Source organism: Ochotona curzoniae, unplaced genomic scaffold, assembly GCF_017591425.1.
Source record: "Ochotona curzoniae isolate NIBS_2020 unplaced genomic scaffold, NIBS_Ocur_1.0 contig_3050, whole genome shotgun sequence".
Lineage (NCBI taxonomy): Eukaryota > Metazoa > Chordata > Mammalia > Lagomorpha > Ochotonidae > Ochotona > Ochotona curzoniae.
The window spans coordinates 120,845-138,621 of NW_024465705.1; the positions used below are offsets into that span (position 1 = coordinate 120,845).

General features: G+C 42.7%; 1 protein-coding gene across 5 annotated transcripts in view; it reads left to right on the forward strand.

The window, feature by feature from the left end:
* Positions 1–391: 391 nt before the first annotated feature.
* Positions 392–17,777, forward strand: part of PIP5K1B (phosphatidylinositol-4-phosphate 5-kinase type 1 beta) — a 127,045-nt gene continuing 109,659 nt past the window's right edge. For all 5 annotated transcript variants that reach the window (XM_040979183.1, XM_040979184.1, XM_040979185.1 and 2 more), the window contains exons 1-3: positions 392–450; positions 1,125–1,434; positions 13,916–14,005. The gene's annotated coding sequence lies outside the window, so the exon portion shown is untranslated. The remainder of the gene's footprint in view (positions 451–1,124; positions 1,435–13,915; positions 14,006–17,777) is intronic.

Genomic DNA, 17,777 nt, shown 5'->3' on the forward strand with positions numbered 1-17,777 from the left:
TGGGGTAGTAAAGAGGAGACATCAAGTCCTTAATTTCCTCTTTGGGGATGACAAACATAATGGGACCAACAAACCTGTAACACATTATAGTCTCGAGCTGGAAAATATAATGGATAGATTTCCAAGATGCTGTGAGAACCCTTAGGAGAGAAATACAGATATGTCTACAGAGGCAGAAATGCATGGGCACGTGTGTGAGCTGCATAGGCATTCCTTAGGGAGAGAAGGGGCACCAGGCTTCATGTAACCTGTGCAATGCAGCTAACAAGAACTGCAATATTCACTTTAAACATAAAGATTACTTCTTGGTTCAAAGTGGTTTTTAAATTTTATGTTTTTATTTCTTAATAACTTTTTAAACAAATAAAATAAAATGAATGGTTCTTTTTTAGGAATTGCTTAAACCATTTGATCCTGAAAGATGAGATGAAATGGCTATGACTTAACGAGGTATTCTTGTAACTCATATTTCAAGGGCATGATTCTTTTTCCAGCCTCGCAGTTCATTGCTTAGAAATGATGGCTGTGGATTCCCAAAGAGATTGAAAGATACAGTAGACAAAGCATAGGTAGTTCATATTATCTGCTAACTTTTTAGTGCCCTTTGTAATACTCCAAACTATGATCAGATGCATATATATACCTGGTGATCTTAGCGTTGGAAAGCTTTGGGCTGTACGCACTAACATTTCAAAGTTGATTTACTGTGGAAAGACTACAATGTAAGAGAGCCACCAAGGTCTTATTTAAATATTTTCCACATTAAAAGAGGCATGTACTGCTGTTGTCTTACTTCGATGATTTCTAAATACATGAATTTTCATCCATATTAGTTTTGTTTTTAGTTCCCTGTGGAGTTCCACATAATAGCCACTGTGAAATGCTTGAAGAAAATAATCTACTGAAGCCCAGATTTAAATTAAATCTCCTCAAGCACAATGACCCCTTTATTAATTTTGAGCTTGCTTTATAAGGAAGAAATTTTTTTCAAGGTTAAGAAGCCTAATTAGCAAAAGTCTGGAGAGGGATACAAGGAGTGGATTTCTGATATGGTTGTAAAATTGCTCTCTTGGTAAATATTTTCTGACATTGAACTTAACCACTTTATCTATACTTATTGTCAGGCATTGAGCCCCTGGACTCCAGGAGTTGATATGATTCCTTTGGGAAATAGCCACCAAAAAAAGCAGATAAGAAAGCACTGCCAATATAATAAATGTCAGGAAAGAAATAAACAAGGAGCTGAGAGCTTGAGCAGTAGAGAAACACTTGTTGGATAAAGCGGTCAGGGAGAAACACCACAGCAAAAGAAGGTCCTCATGCAAAAAAGAGGTAGGTTGTATGGAGCTGTTGAAACCCAGAGGCAAAGAATGGCTTCAGCTGAGGCTGCAGAGCAAGGCAAGCAGCAAAGAAGACCAGCTGTCCTAGACCAAGGTGAGAACTTCAGATTTTATTCTAAGTACAAGAGGAGGACTTAAAAGGATTTTGCTTAAGAGCCTAACCCAAACAGATTTCCTGTTTAAGTTCATTAATGCCTCGTGGAACATGGAAGCTGGGGACCAATCAGGAAGCCGATGTGTCAGGCTCAGCAGGAGATGTTGGTAACTGGTTTGGGAGTTAACCATGTAGACGAAGAAGAAGATGGACTTCGGGGAGGGTGTGATGAAGAAGGAGAGGGTGAAAAATTCAATGTGACTCCAAGTTCACTGACTTGGAAAGGGGAATGAGGTGACACTGAGTGAGCTGCAAAAGTCAAACGAGACAGGACTTCAGGGAGTTCTGAGTTTTGTTTAGGACATATTATGTCTACTGAACTTAAGATTAATCTCAAAGGGAAGTGTCAGCTGGACTGGGTAAAATTGTGTAAGACAATCACACTTCCTCTCAATATGTTTGTTGGCTGAAATTTAAAAAGCATTCAGAAGAATTGTGTTTATTAAATCTAAGTGTTAATACTGGAACTTGGTAGTTCATATCCTGTGTTTATCAGGGACTCAATTTATGGCACACAGAATTATGCAAATTAATTGTATCCAAGAGCTTTCCTTGTAGAAGCTTCCAGATTCATGCCAGGCCCCTTCTTTTTCACTTTAATTTCACTGTGAAATGTCCAGAAGTGTTCTTGTTCTTTCCAGAAGTGTTTTCTGTTTGTTCCAGAAGAAATTTCCACTGTGTTTTTCCAACTCCATACCTTTACAGTTGTGGCTCCTGGGTCTTGGAAATGCTCATTTCTGCCTTGCTCCCTGTGAGTTATTTAAGGTACATACCCCTCCTAAAGGGAGCCCTTCTGGAGTCTGGGCTGTGTGCCCTTACTCTGGACTCCTGGAGTCTCTTGTGTACACCATATCTAAGTACTGATTACTGCTGAAATTGCCCGCTTTTCCCTTTGTTTGCCTACTGGCTTTATGCCCAGGTAAGAGGAATCCCTGCTCTGTTTTCCTGATTTGGGTCTTGTACATTCCCGGATCCCACCTTGGCCCTCCACTGACTGTATCCTCTCTGTGTAAGCCTGAGAATCTACAATTGGAGCCTGTGTAGTCTCTTCTGAGACAAGCTCCACATAACCAAAATCCCACAATTCTAGCATTCCCTACCCAAGTGATATCCCTGAGTCTGCTTCCAGGGCATAGAGCATCTTTCCCAGAATGGACCATACCACAGTGTATTCACTCTTGAGCAAGAAGAATGGAGAGCGGTGTTTTCCAATGTGCAGACAGGGCTCAGCTTGTGCACACAAGGCCTCGGAGACAAGGGACAAAGCATTGGGGTGGATGAGAGGCCATGTGTGGGGGTTTAGGGGAGAGCCTGTTCTATCCTAAAACATGGGTGATTTTACCAATCTAAATTCAAAGATGTATGGATGATTGCATTTCCATATACTGACAGCACATTCGCTGGAAAGCAAACTAGTAAAACAATCCCACATCAAAAATAAATAAAGTACTCAGAAATAAACTCATCCAGGAGGTGAAAATGTCACCCATAAGAATTATGACATTGATGAAAAGAATAAACAAATGGAAGTCCATTTCATTTTCACAGATTGGAAGACTTAACACTTTTAGTATGTTCTTATTAGCCAAAATTTCGTACAGATCCAGCTTTTTTATAGAGGTGGAAAAATCCATGTTGAAGTTATTAGTGAGCCAGAAATGAGCTTAAGTCTTAGTGCAACCTTGAGAAAAAACTAAACTGGATGCATTTCACTTATTGATCTTGAAATATATTATAAGGAGAAGCCATTTGACACAATAGCTGGGGTGACAGCCACATCCCTTCTCAATATGTCTGGTTCAAGTCCCAGCTCCACTTTGATTCTGGTGTCTTGCTAGTGTGTGCTTTGAGGCATAAAGTAGTCATATAAACCCACACATCCGTCCATTAACTGAGTTTTGACAAAGATGCTGGAAATTCACATGAGGGAAAGATACTGTCATCAAATGGTGATGGGAAAATTTTGTTGACACTGAACCCTTATTTTCTACTGTATGCAAAAGTAAACTGAAAATTGATTGAAAACTTCAATGTAATACCTGTAACCATGGAACTACTGGAAGAAAATATAGGAAAACACTCTATGACATTTATCTTGGTAGTGGTTTTTTAGATGACACCAAAACTACAGGCAGCAAACACACACACACACACACACACACACACACACACACACACACACACTCTCTTAGGTCAGATAACATCAAGTTAAAAAGGTTCCGCATTACTACAGTTCTAATCAACAGAGTTAAAAGGCAACCTGCAGAATAGGAGAGAATATTTGCAAGCTGTATATCTGATCATGAACTCCTACAGTTCGGTAGCAAAAGAAAAAGTATCTGACTTTAAAAATAAACTGAGGAATTAAACTTTTCTCCAAAGAAGGCATACAAAATCCTGGCCTTCCCACAGCAGTTCTTTGGAGGCACTGGAGATTTCTGATGCTAATTGGGGGAGGTACTGTGGGCAGCAGTTGCTCAGTTTAGGACAGTGTTTTCTCACCTGGCTTCTAGAAATATAGGGGGTGGATTTTTTTTTACATGCCTACTTTTAAGATCCATATTCAACCTTTATCCCAGCATCTGCACAGGTCCTATGCATGCCCAAGGTGTTCGCAAAATGAAAGAGTAAGCCAATACTCCATGGTTCCCAGGCAGGACAGTCTTGAGTTGCAGATTCCACCTCTCCTTACTGATGTAAAATTGTCCCTGAAAAGTTATCCCAGCCAACTGCCCATGGATGGAGGGTACAGGGATGGTACTTTACAGTTCATGCTGTACATAAGGGAATCTCTCTGGTGAGAAGATGGAAGTGATTGCCAACCCACCACTGGGCCACCAATCTCTGCACCTGCTGTTGGAAAGGGACTTGTTCTTTGCAGAGTTCGTTTTCCCAGGCGAGGTGTTGTTTTTCGCATTTATTAACAGAGAGTGGGCTTTTGGAAATCAGACAGAGTGTTTTTTCATTTAAAAGAAAGTGTTGCCAGCTTTACAGGATCATGTGAGAGTGGGATATTTGGGTTCCCTTGCTCTGATTTTCGGTTTATAGTTAAGTTCTTGAGAAGCTTAACTGTAAGCATGCCAAGGATGAGATTATTGTCGGCAGTTTTCTCCACACAGTAGTCCCTCCTTATCCAGAGTGTCACTCGCTCTGATTTGTGTTGCCGTGGGTCAATCATGATTCAGAAGTATTAGAAAATTACAGAAGTAAGCAGTTCATGCATTTTTAAATTGTGTGCTATTACAAATAGTTTGATGAGATTTTTGCACTATCTGCGGGACATATAAGCTACATGTCTGTAGGTCACGTGGCTGCTTTGTTGTTCATCAGTTTGTTGCAACTGTTGTACAACATCTGTGTTCAGCAAACTTTTATTTTAATTTAATAAAGGCCCTAAAATATTGGAGTAATATTGCTGGCCATTCACATATGTCAGAGTGAATCTTAAATATTTCCTTTAGGAAGAGGTAAAAGTTCCTGACTGAAAAAAGTAAGAAAATTGGTCATATGCCAAGATTACTACAACCTAGAGTAAAAACCAAAACACAGTATTTATAGGGCATGGTACTTTCTGCAGCTTCAGACATACCCCAGAGATCTTAGAATGTATCCCCTGTTATTAGCGGTACCCACTGTGCTTGAATCTCCTTCCTCACGCAGGTTTCCCAGACAGGAACGTATGGACTATAGTCTCAGAATTCCATGTCCGTTCCTAGGGCTCTCCGAGTTGGCACCTGCACCTACCACATGGATGCATTGACCTAGTAGTGCTCTCAGCCATTGTTGTTTCTGCCTTTTGATAAAGCAAATGGAAGTTGTATGTTGGATGGGTGGTTTGCTTGCATCAGGATGTACTTCGGTACATCCTGATGAAAATCCCAGTAAGGCTATCTAAGAAGAACAAGCCTGGGCAGGAAAGAATTTAGCATTCCAGGGGGGCTTAGCAGCATTAACACTAGGGAAGGGACACATTTTTCCCCTGTTGGATTGCTAATCAGCATAGCAATGCTACATCTGGCATTTGGATTTATTTCCATTGAGCTGAATTTATGAAATCTGGTCTTTTCTTGTGTGTTGTTGCTGAGAAAAGAGCACATGTGTAGTATCGGGACGTCAGCTCAGTGGTAAGCTTTGAAACAATCTGCCAAGTGGTGAATTTGAAATATATTTCAATTGGAGATGGGATATTTTTCCTCCTATTTTCACCACTGTGGAAATGAGCACCTTTTTAAGAAGATTATTCAGTTGCCGCCCCGTGAATTTTATGTGCCAGTGAGAGGGGCAGGATGAGGTCAGGATGAGCTGAGATACACTGATGAGGCAAGTGAAAATCCGACATCAATTTTTCAGGTAGGGATGAAGTGGCCTTTCTGTCGCAGCGCCATGGGACCCAGCAGGGTTTACAAAGACCGATTTGCTTCAAGAGAAGCCAAGCCCCAGGCAGGGACAGCTTCATGCTTGCAGTAGGTACTATCAGCGCCTCTGGGTTTCCTTTGCTCACTCTTGCTGTGTTGGGTTCTGATGGAACAGATGAGGCAGGGCTGCTGCGGGTGTGCCACCTATGCTAGTCTGGACATGAGATGGAGAGTAAAATCAGTAGGAGAGAATGATAGAAGATGGGTTGATAAGTGCAGGCATTTTGTACATATAGTAGTTGTTACCATCTGGGACTCTAGCATGCCATGTCAGAGTTCTTGGGTTCAAGTCCTGGTCAAGTCTTGGGTGCTCCATTTCCAATCCAACTCCCTGATAAAGCAGTGGAAGATGGCCCAAATGCCTGGAACCCTGCTACACACATGGCAGATCTGGGTGAAGTTTGTGGCTTCTGGCTTTGGCTTGGGCCAGCCTTTTGGGCAGCCATTTGGGAAGTGAAACAGCAGATGAAAGCTCTCTCCATCTTTGCCTCCATCTCTGTAACTCAGCCTTTAAACTAAATAAATAAATCTGGGGGTGCGGGGAGCAGGAGGAGGGAGAAGTGAGAGAAGGGTGTGATTGTGAAACTAGCCAGTCTGTGCATTCTCCCCCTACCTGTGTGACCTTGGGCAGGCCATTTAACTTCTCTATTGCCGTCCTTGTTCCTGCAAGCAAGCAATGAGGATAACAGTAAGAAGACTGTGATTCAGAGTTGTTGGAGGACTTAGTGAGCTCACATGTGGCTAGAAATGTGCTTTATCTGCAGTTAGTCTTGGTAATGAGTAGGACTTGCTTGACTATGATCAGCGTCAGTCTGTTGACCGAGGGCTGGAAGAACACAGCCAAGATGTGCTGTGATCCAGGCGAGAGGCAGGGGAGTTGCACACAGGGTTGTGGAGACGTTCATTCCAGTAGAAACAATCCTGTGGGCACAGGCCAGAGGCTGGCCCACCCCGTTTGTGACATAGGCAGCCCTCTGGTTGGGAAAGAGCAGTGTGTTTACATAAGCGCCTTCGGAGGGTCCAGGGCTCAAGGCGTGGCCTGAGTGGTGCCTGGCTGTAGATGAATGCCTGGACCTCTCTGTGCTCACAAGAAGCCACTGTCTCTTTCTGTGTGCCTTTTAATGAGGGCACCTGAAAATAGTAGCCATCATGCCTAATGTGTGATGTGTGCTCTCTGTGCCAGGGCCCTTGTGGCACTGTGTGTGGTGTGGGCACGCCTCATGGCTGTTATGGTCCCTGTTAGTCAGTGACACCGAAGCACATGAATGTAGTGATTTGAGGAGGTCAGGCACCCCCAAAAGGGTTTTAAAAGAGGTTTTTGATTGGGCAAAGTGTTTCTCAGGCTGTTTGTTTTGCTTATAGCAGCATGCTGCTGTCCAGTGGATGTATTTATTTTATGATCCTTCCTCATTATCGTCTGTGTTTTCTCAGATTGCCCAGCTGGTACAGAGTCCTTGGACATCTGGCATAAAGGGCTTCCCAGCTGTCCTTGCCATTGGGGGTACATAGGAGATGTGTATATGTCGGAGTCCAGCTCCAGCTGAGTTCAGAACTCGCGAAGAGTGCGTGGATGAGGTGTAAAGAGGAAAGAAAGAGACGGACCACTAGGACTTTATGATCATAATGGACGACGCACAAAAGCTGTCCGCTTTATTTATACAAAATCAGTCAAACTCTGGCTCAGACTTTTTACGTCACAGTCAAGTGGGTGTTTCTAAAGATAACTCTGCCATAGTATTACTTAGAAGTTCCTGCTGCCAGTACCTAGAAGTTCCTGCTACAATTCTTATCCTACAATTCAATCTTGTATCACAAAGAAAAGGGGAATAATAGTAGGGCCCAGTAGGAATAATAAAGGGCCCTTTTTGCAAGATATTGACCTCCAAGCTCAGGCTGAGCAAAATGTTAACCTCACAGTAGCAAATGCCAGGATGGATTAGAATTCTTCCACAGGGTGGTCCAGTGTCCATTCAAAAGAAGGTGGAGATGCATTCAGGTGGTTGTAGAGACATCCGCCGGGCGGGCCCTGCCAAACAGCAGGAAATTCCTTGCGGCCCTGCCTGCAATGGAACACTCTTCACCCCCTCGTGTCCCCCACATCTACTGCACGGACCCCAACATGTATAGTTTTGCCTTTCTCAGCAGAAGATGAAAGAGACCCATGAATTTATGGTAGACTGATGCCAGAGGAAAGCCAAAAAGACTTGGTTGTTTCAGAGACCAGACAGGTTGCTAGTATTCATCGTTGGCTTTATTTGCATGTGGCTTATAGTAAGTCATTATAATAACTGAATAATCCCTGAAGCATGTCTTCTTAGGGAAAAAATAAGTCAGAAATAAAAATGCCTACATTTTCTTTCTAAGTGACATAATGTGGTGAAGGAAAAGTGAGACATTGCACCATGAAGTAACACTGCACTAGTGTGACCTCTGCCCAAGGTCCAGTCTAGTAGAAACTGGAGAAGAATCCCAGGCACACCAGTAGCTCGGCTGTGTGAGATGCTGTGTGCTCATCCCACATGTTGATGAGGGGATCATCAACGGGAAGAAACAGCGTTCAGTGAACCTTCACTGTTTTAAGGCAGGAGAAGATAATGCACTAATGGTTTCAAAGCAACGCATCACTCATGGTTGTTTTCAAGTGTGAGTTCCTTCTGTCTCTTGTTTGCAGCGACTTGGTTTCAAAAGGAGTATGGATTCTTCTAACATGACCTTTGTTGGGAAAATGAATTGCAAGTGGTTCATTTTATGCTGAGCCTTTTGTCATCGCCATTTGTAGCTATTCTGTTTATTCGCTTTGTGAGAAGCATTCTGAGAGTGGATGAATGTGATTTGGGGGAGAATAGAGACGCCCTGCAATTTGTTTTGATTGGTTTCCAACTGGATTCACAGTCAGCAGGTGCCATCATTTGGCTTCATTATATAAATATTAGATTCATGAAATGAAAATTTATTTAAATTATTTTCATCAGTAAGAACAGGAGAGCTTTATGTTGACTACAAGACACCGTGGTTCTAATTTTACAGTTTCTGGGCATACAAATGTGTGATACATTGGGTGTCGGAATATTATTACTTCAAAGAAGACATTCATTAATGTAGACCATGCTTTACAGGAAATAATTGGTATAAGTTAATTTTGTTGACTAACTATTGGTTACACTTATGAAGTGAATTGAAAAGTTACACAATGTTGGTTTGACAGTATTCTGAATATTTTTGTTGAAGAAGTAGACAGAGAGAGGTATGAGTGCAGGCATGGCATTTGAACTATTCCTTGAAGTTAATTCTCAGTGCTTTGTTGGCTCCAGGGAAATTACCTCAAGTTGCAGCTGCGTCCACAGAAGGGACTGTGGTAAACTGTACCTATATGAAAGTATCTGTTTAACCTTTTAAGACATTTAAAGGGTCATCAAGATAGAAATGTTTGTAGCAGCTCCTAGCCAATCTCCCAGGCCATATTTCTATCTGCTTTTGTGTCTTTGTCATAATCACCACCCATACATTCTTTGCTACATTTTTATAATCCCTGATTCTCTAGCTTACTTTTTAAAGATTTTTTTATTTATTGGAAAGTCAGGTATACTGAGAGGAGGAAAGACAGAGAGGAAAATCTTCCGTCCGATGGTTTACTCCCCAAGTGAGCGCAAAGGCCGATACTATGCTGATCCGAAGCCAGGATCCAGGAACTTCCCCCGGGTCTTCCACACGGGTGCAGGGTCCCAAAGCTTTGGGCTGTCCTCGACTGCTTTCCCAAGCCACAAGCAGGGAGCTGGATGGGAAGTGGAGCTGCCGGGATTAGAACTGGCACCCATATGGGATCCCGGTGCGTTCAAGGCGAAGCATTTAGCTGCTAGGCCACACCGCTGGGCCCTCATTCTCTGGCTTTTCCATGACCTGTATGTCCTGAAACTATTCCTCTCTCTCCCCTTGGACTCCGCCAGGGGTGGATGGTTTCAGGTGGTTGGCACTTGGTAACCATAGACAAGAATTGACAAGTGGAAGGAAAGTAGAAGATCCCCCTCTTTGTCTTGGGTTGTGCTTCTAGCAGTGTCTTTTCCGTTCCTCCTTCTGTAGCCAGCTTCTGCCAGTGACTTCTCATCATGGTGTTTTGGCCCCTACAGACACTTCTGACTTTTGGAATCTTTTAATACCTCTTCCTCTTGTTTGGCTTCTGGCCATCGAGCAGTGTGGCTTGATCACCATCCGTTGATTATAACTTTTCAACTTGCTCATCACTCTCAGAACCAATTCTGTTTTAAATTCCCTTTCTTTCACATTCCCAGAGTTATATCTCTTTTCCCTACTAGACCCTTACAGATCTCTTGATAGGATGAAATATCTTCATTGCTTTTACTCATCAGAGTAGCTTAGATGGTCCCAAGCCTGTGAAGCCTGCAGAAAATACTGACTCCCTGAACTCACCAGGTATATTTGACAGCTATACAGCAACCTCATGCCAAAAGAGCCGGTCTCAGCAAAATTAAAAATGACTTGTCCTGCGGACTTCATGGGACAATGACAAGTGTCAGAACAGCACAGGCTGTTTTTGAGGAGTGTCAGTAGGTTAAAAGAGGTCAAATGTGTTACAGAATTTCACACGTTTAGTTGCTCAATAAATGGCGCCATCTTTCCTTTCCTCAAAAGGCCTGGAGGCGGGCATTGTGCACAGCAGGTTAAGCTGCTTGAAATGCCTGTATCCCACACCAGGATGGCTGGGACCCAGTCCAGCCTGTACCTCTGCTTCTGATCCAGCTGCCTGCTAGTGCAGATGTCCCATGTATTAAATCCCTCTACTCATTCAGGAGACCCAGATGGACTTTCTGGCTCCTGGCTTTATCTTGGCTCAGCTCCAGCTGTTGCCAACCTTGGGAACAAAGGTATAGATGAAAGATCTCTCATTCCCTATTGCTCTTCCTTTAATGTATTTTTTTTTAAGTAGAAAGCTAGGTAATAGTATAAATTATTTATCCCTTAAGGTAACATATTCTGAGTCCTAAATAATTCTGGGTCCATAGATAAGTAGTCAAAAAAAAAAAATTGTTGTCCAGTGCATATTACTATCAGTTGAATTGCTGACTCACCAGTCTAGCCAGATGACACTGCAAGGGAGCTCTGATTCCTGTCAGAAATGATTTATAAAATTAGGCTCTAACTGGGAGTCTCATCAGATCATATGTCAACACATTTCTTATCGAGACTGAAATGACTTGCCACTGGAGTTCCTGCATTCCGCACTCGTGCCACTGACTAAGGCCCCGGATCCTCCCCCATGCAATCCCTTTTGGAAGATTGCCTATGAGCAATAATATTCAGGGAGTACTGCCTGAAGGGTATGCATTCTGTTGATTGGTCACTGAGCTGGCCTAGTTTTTTTTTCCACGGTTTATGTTACATCATCAGATAGCTACCTTATGTGCAGTATTAGTTCTTGTGAGTTTCTCTTGACTAGGGATAATGAATGCAAAAAGGCACTTTTGACATGAAGGGATTTTGCATGGTGTAAAGGAAAACACTCAGAATTCCAGATGGAGGAAATGAGTTGATTGCCAATACAGAGACCAAGGCTTGTCTGAAACCATTCACCTATAAACTAGGAAGCAAGAAAACAGCCACATGAGATTGGAAGCCCTGTGTCCTGGACTGGCACAGATACATTCCTGTAGGAGAAAAAATAAACGCATTCCTGAACATGCAGTGGCTGTGCCTTCCCTGAGGGAATGACTGCCAGGAAGTGCTCAAATGAAATCAGAATAGAATCAGAGCAAGTCTGTCTGAATGGGAGGAGATGAAGGACAAAGCAACAGTGATAACAATGAATCTTGTGCAAAATGGTCGACTGAAGGATGATGATAACATGACTACGAGCTAACATTTATTAACTCTCATTTCTTTCTTTTATCTAAAAGACATATTCAGTGAGGAGAGATATTTCATAGTTTAAGGTAGAGCCGGTAATGGAGTAGTAAAAATTCTGAAAGTAGCAATTTGATATATTACTGTAATTCTAGTAAGAATCCTAACTTGTAGAGTAAAGGTATTGTCAGGGTAATAACACTTTTTTAAAAAAAAATATTTAATTTAGTTATTTGACAGAGTTGTGGGAAGAGACAAAGTGACAGATAAGCAGAGATACCTTCCAGCTAGTGGTTCAACTCTCAAATGGCTGTAGTGGTTTTAGCTGAGTCAGGTCAAAGGCAGGAACCTGGAGCTCCGTCCAGGTCTCCCATGTGGATGTAAGGGCCTGAGGGCCTGGCCATGTTCTGCTGCTCTCCCAGGCAGGTTATTAGCAGGGGTCTGGGATCAGAGGCACAGCAGCCCAAACAGTTGCTCAAAAGGGATGGTGGTATCTCAGAACTAGACTAACCCACCTGATCCCAGTGCTGACCCAAAGTAATAAGACTTTAAAATCTGCATGAAAACATAAATAGGAAATGTTCACTCCTTTAATGATTTACTTTATTTGAAGAGTAGAGAGACAGAGAACTCCCATCTATTGTTTTATACCCCACAAGCTTGAGGCAGCCAGGGTTAGGCCAGGCAAATGCCAAACATCAGGACCCTAATTCATATATCTCATATCTGTGGTAAGGTCCCACGTAGTAGAGCATTACCTGCTTCCTGGGATGTAGTAGCAGGAAGCTGTAATCCGAAATGGCACAAGGACTGAAATCCAGGAAGTCTGATATAGGATGCAGGCATTCCCAAGTGGATGTCTTAACCACTGCCCCAAATGGCCAATTTTGAAAGAAAAGCAGTACGGGGAGCTTGCACCAGCAGATATAAGTCAAGTCACTGCTTTGAAAGCAGTGTGCTATCCACCCATATTGTTCCCTTCATATATCTGAGGAAGAGGGGGATATTGAGGGAGAAGCCCCACCCGGTTTCCCACCCACCCCAAGTCCTGCATGTGGGGCATGCTCCGAGATACTCGTTGAAGTGGTTTCAATAGGTCACTAGTTTTGAAATTGCTGCTAGACAATGAACTTTTGAAAAGTGTCAGCCCCAATAGTAGTGTGAGGGTTGCAATAACTGAAATGTCAGTGCTGGTTAGATTGGGGAATAGTCAGTGTGTCCAAAGCCAGTCCCCTGCTGTTACACTGACTGCTTGAACCTCATGCCTGGAAGAAATGTAGCAATAGTCATTCAAATACTTCAAACTCCACAATTCCACTGCTAGAACTCTTCCCCAAAGGAATTAAAGAAGTAGAACTTTAATGATATGTAAAGACGACTGTTTATTTCTGGTCTGGTTGTGATAACCCATCCAGGAAACAGACTGGGTGTTCATTTACAAAGGAGTGATGGGGATAATTATGGCATGTCCCTCTTCTGGAATATTATGCAGTTATTTTAAACCTAGGTAGATGTGTATATTTGAAAAGGCATATAAATTATGCTAGTAAGATAAAGTATAAATTATGCTAGCAGAACAAAGTAGAAGAGTGTGTGTGTGTGTGTGTGTGTGTGTGTGTGTGTGTGTGTGTGTTTGAACAAGCAAAAGGAAGAGCTTGATTATTTTGGAGGTGGTAAAGGTAAGGACTTAAATTTGATTACAATAAGCAAATGTTCTTCCCATTTAAAAAGTAACTGTCACAGAAGAGTTGATTTGAGCTGTTCTCTGAAGCCGTACATAAAAACAATGCTTGTGAAAACACAGTCAGTTATCTCATGCTGAAAATTTGTCCACATTGTCGGTGTCTCCTCTCTGAAGACCCAGAGGAAAAAATTACACTTTAGCCTCAATCCCTAGCTAGCTGTGGTTCATTTGAGAAACTGGCTTGCTTTTATCTGTTGGGCAGTAAATAGGGGACGGTGCATTTGCTTTCAATGACAAGACCAGAGCACTTGGCTTATAGATACTAACATCATTTCTCTCTGCCATTCCTTCCCTCAACGTAGTTATCTGAGTATGTTGTATTTCTCCCTGTAGTCACCACTTGTCTTTCTGAAAAGATGCCATAGCGTTATGAATAAAGAATAACCAGGGATTTCTATTTTAACAGGTACTTGAGGAAAAAAAAAAAACAGTCTCAACCATGAACAGGCTATCCATCACTACCAACTATAGATGACCTGCCATTTCATTTACCAAGGTAAGGAAATATGTGCAGTCCCTGTTTTTAACGAATTCTGACTGATTCACTGTAGAGCCTTTTTTTATTATATAAAAAAGTTCATGAATTTAAAAATTTCTCACAGCAAAAAAAGATATATCTTTCTATTTCACTTTGCCATAAAGATATTCTCATTTATTTATCAATATTTTCAAACATTTATCTGGTTCATGACCTAGGACTTCACCATCATGAAACACACATAGACCAAACATTTTATAAATGTCTGTGTGCCTGCAGGCGTGCAACCCAGAAGCTGAGATCTTTGCTATAAATTACTGTGTATTGCGAAAGTTTTAATAGGAATAATATTTTTTTAGTTTAAATGGAGTAGTGCTCACTGTAAAATATTGTAGAATAAGAAAAATACAAAAATGAAAACCTAAAGCATTCATAATCACCAGTACTCCGATGTTTTTGCTCCTTCCTTTTAAGTGTACACTGGAATACGTATGGTTATACTGCTCTTAAAGCATTGTTTTTATGTGGCAAGTATCTGACACAGTGACTGAAGGCCACTTAGGATGTGCAGAAGACTTTGATTCAAGCACTGAGTTCCTCACACCCACAGGATACATGCAGATTGAATCCTGGGCTGCTGGCTTCAGCTTGGCTCAGTCCTAGCTGTTGAGATATTTGAGATGTAAACCAGTGGATGGAAGATCTCTTTCTTTGTCTCTGTGTCTCTTTCAAATAAAACAAAAATCTTTTTTTAAAATTTAAGTGGTTTTAACCTTTTCCTGACCTCCTCCATGACATCCTGTATGATAAGTGGTGTGGAAGCAGAACAGATCCAGAAAGACGGTCACCATTGTGACCACTTCAGCCCGTCAGCAGGGTCTGTCCCCCAGCGTCTCACTTGCCTCTCCTAGCCCAAGGCCTGGTTAAACATCACTTTCCACAAGAAAACCTTTGAGCCTTTGTCACTGTGACTTGTTCTGTGCTCCTTAAAAGGAATTGATTTTTAGAAAACAGTTTACCCAGTTCTCTTCCATTCTTCTCTACGGTCAGGTAACTTAACAAAGAGTGTTAGACCTCTTTTAAGGCCCTGTCAGATCCATCTGTTACTCGTGACATTCAGCCTCTCAGTCAGGTGGCTTTCTCAAGCACCGTCAGGATTGCTCCTGCAGCCTGTGAGTGTGAAAAGCGGTCTTGGAAGTAAAGAGACTGCATTGGCATTCCTCAGGGACATCTTCATCTCCTGGGCTGTATTGAATGGTGGAAGGTTCAGTTTTAATTCTGAGTCTGGTATTACAAAAGCCTTTGAGGTATTGTCATTCCCCTAGTATTTTATTCAGAAATTGCAAAAATATTATCATAGAAACTTAGAAGAAACTATTTTTTTAATGAATCAGACAGACATCGTTGGGAAGCAGGTTTCTGTGAAACATTTGCCCTTGAAGATTGCCTGTTTTCTTAGGGACAGATTAGATGGACACAAATAGAACTGAAAACCTGAAGAGGCTGCTTTATTGGTGCTGTTACCAGAAATGCCCGGTGGGTTCTTTCCTCAGCTTGGCATAGAAATAAAAAGCCGGGAATCTGTTGCAGACAGAAAAGTTTATTTGTGAAGGAAGCAGGTGAGCAGGGAAGAGAGAGGGAAGGGGAAAGCCAGGGGGTGGGGTGCCTCTCGAAAGGGGAGGGAGAGAGAGAGACACCGAAGGTTTGAGGAAGGGTCTTGGGACTTTAAGCGATCCCTGACCCCTCCTTGTTGGTTCCCTACAGGTACAAAGTTCCCATAGGTGGTCTCTTAATCAGTTAGGAAATGGGTGGGCAGTGCTGGTGCCGTCCCCCTGAAGGTGTAGCCAAGACCTCAGCAGGCCTGGGTGGTCTGTCCTGGTCTTCCTTGTGGTTTACAGGTGTTAGATTTGCAAATATATGGAAAGAATTTCGATGACCTTTGTTTCATGGAACCATGGTCACAGGCTTCCCTTCCCGGCGCAGCAGAAAGACGTGAAGGAGTAGGCTGCAGGGTAAGAAGAGCGAGGAAGAGACTGGGAAGGAGCCCTTTTAAACTCTCTTTGACAGCTGAGGGAGGGGGTCGCCTCCACCCTTATTGGGGGAATATGGGTCTGTGCCCCTCATTGGTGCAACGGTGGTCTCACAGCCTGAGGGGCCGCCAGAATTCTGCCATCGATTCTGGGTTTGGTTGGAGGCAAACTCTGCCCTTGTCCGGTTTCCGTGGTAGCCATCAACAGGGACTTGAGCCATCACCTGCTGCCTCCCAGAAAGGCCAGCAACAGGAAAGCGGCTTCAGGAGCACAGCCAGGATTTGAACCCAGGCACTCCCAGTTGGTATCTTAACAGTGGTATCAAACACTTGTCCCAAAAGGTGAGCTCTAAAGCACGCTGTAATACATGTTTACAGGTTATAGTGAAATACTTTAACACTAGCATGTGGTATATACTGATCAAATCACAGCAGTTAGCATTTTCTTCTTTTTGTATTTACAGTTGGAGTCTTGTGGCTCCTCTCTTCTTTTGCTCAAAAATGTGTCATGGGGAATCATGAACTGCAGTCATCTCACTGTTCTGTGTGGTGGTGGGAACTTACTGGTACTAACTCTGTTATCCAGCCTCAGCCAGTGCCCTCACACTTCACCCAGCCTTTAGGAATTGCTTCTGTGTTGAAGTGGAGAAGAGTGAGGCCTTCCACATGTGAGGGAGAACATGTGGTATTTATCTTTCTATGTATGATTTATTTCACTGCATTGTCTTTTAATTCCATCTATTTTGACGCAAACGACAGAATTTCATTCTTTTTTTTTTTTTTAAAGATTTATTTTTATTATTTTTTCATTGGAAAGGCGGATATACAGAGAGGAGAGACAGAGAGGAAGATCTTCCGTCCGATGATTCACTCCCCAAGTGAGCGCAACGGGCCGATACTATGCCGATCCGAAGCCAGGAGCCTCTTCCGGGTCTCCCACGCGGGTGCAGGTTCCCAAAGCTTTGGGCCGTCCTCGACTGCTTTCCCAGGCCACAGGCAGGGAGCTGGAAGGGAAGCGGGGCTGCCGGGATTAGAACCGGCGCCCATATGGGATCCCGGGGTTGCAAGGCGAGGACTTAACCAATTGCGCCACCGCGCCGGGCCCAGAATTTCATTCTTTTTTACATCTTGATTGTAGTCCATTGTACACATAGACACACGAATTAAGATATATACATCCATATATATATAGACAAATGTGCCAACTGAGTTCAGAACTCGCGAAGGGTGCATGGATGAGGCGTAGAGAGGAAGGAAAGACGGACCACTAGGATTTCATGATTATAATGGACAATGCAGGAAAGCTGTCCGCTTTATTTATACAAAATCAGTCAAACTCTGGCTCAGACTTTTTACGTCACAGTCAAGCTGGGAATTTCTAAGAATAATTCTGCCATAGTTTTACCTAGAAACAATAGAAGTTCCTGCTAAAATTCTTATCCTACAACTCAGTCTTGTATCACAAAGAAAAGGGGAATCTAAAGAATGAGGAAAGGATGAAAGCCTAAATCCAGATCCCCTGATTAGCATAGGCTCAATGGGGACAGCCAAGACAGTAGGAATAATAGAAGACCCCTTTGCAAGACGCTATCACCAACATTAACCTCCAAGCTCAGGCTGAGCAAAAGGCCAGCCTCACAGTAGCAAATGCCAAGATGGATTAGAATTCTTCCGCTGGGTGGTCCAGTGTCCATGCAAAAGAAGGTGCTTGGGGGGAATCCCCAGCGCCTATGGAGCTGTACTACATAATACAATGTAAGC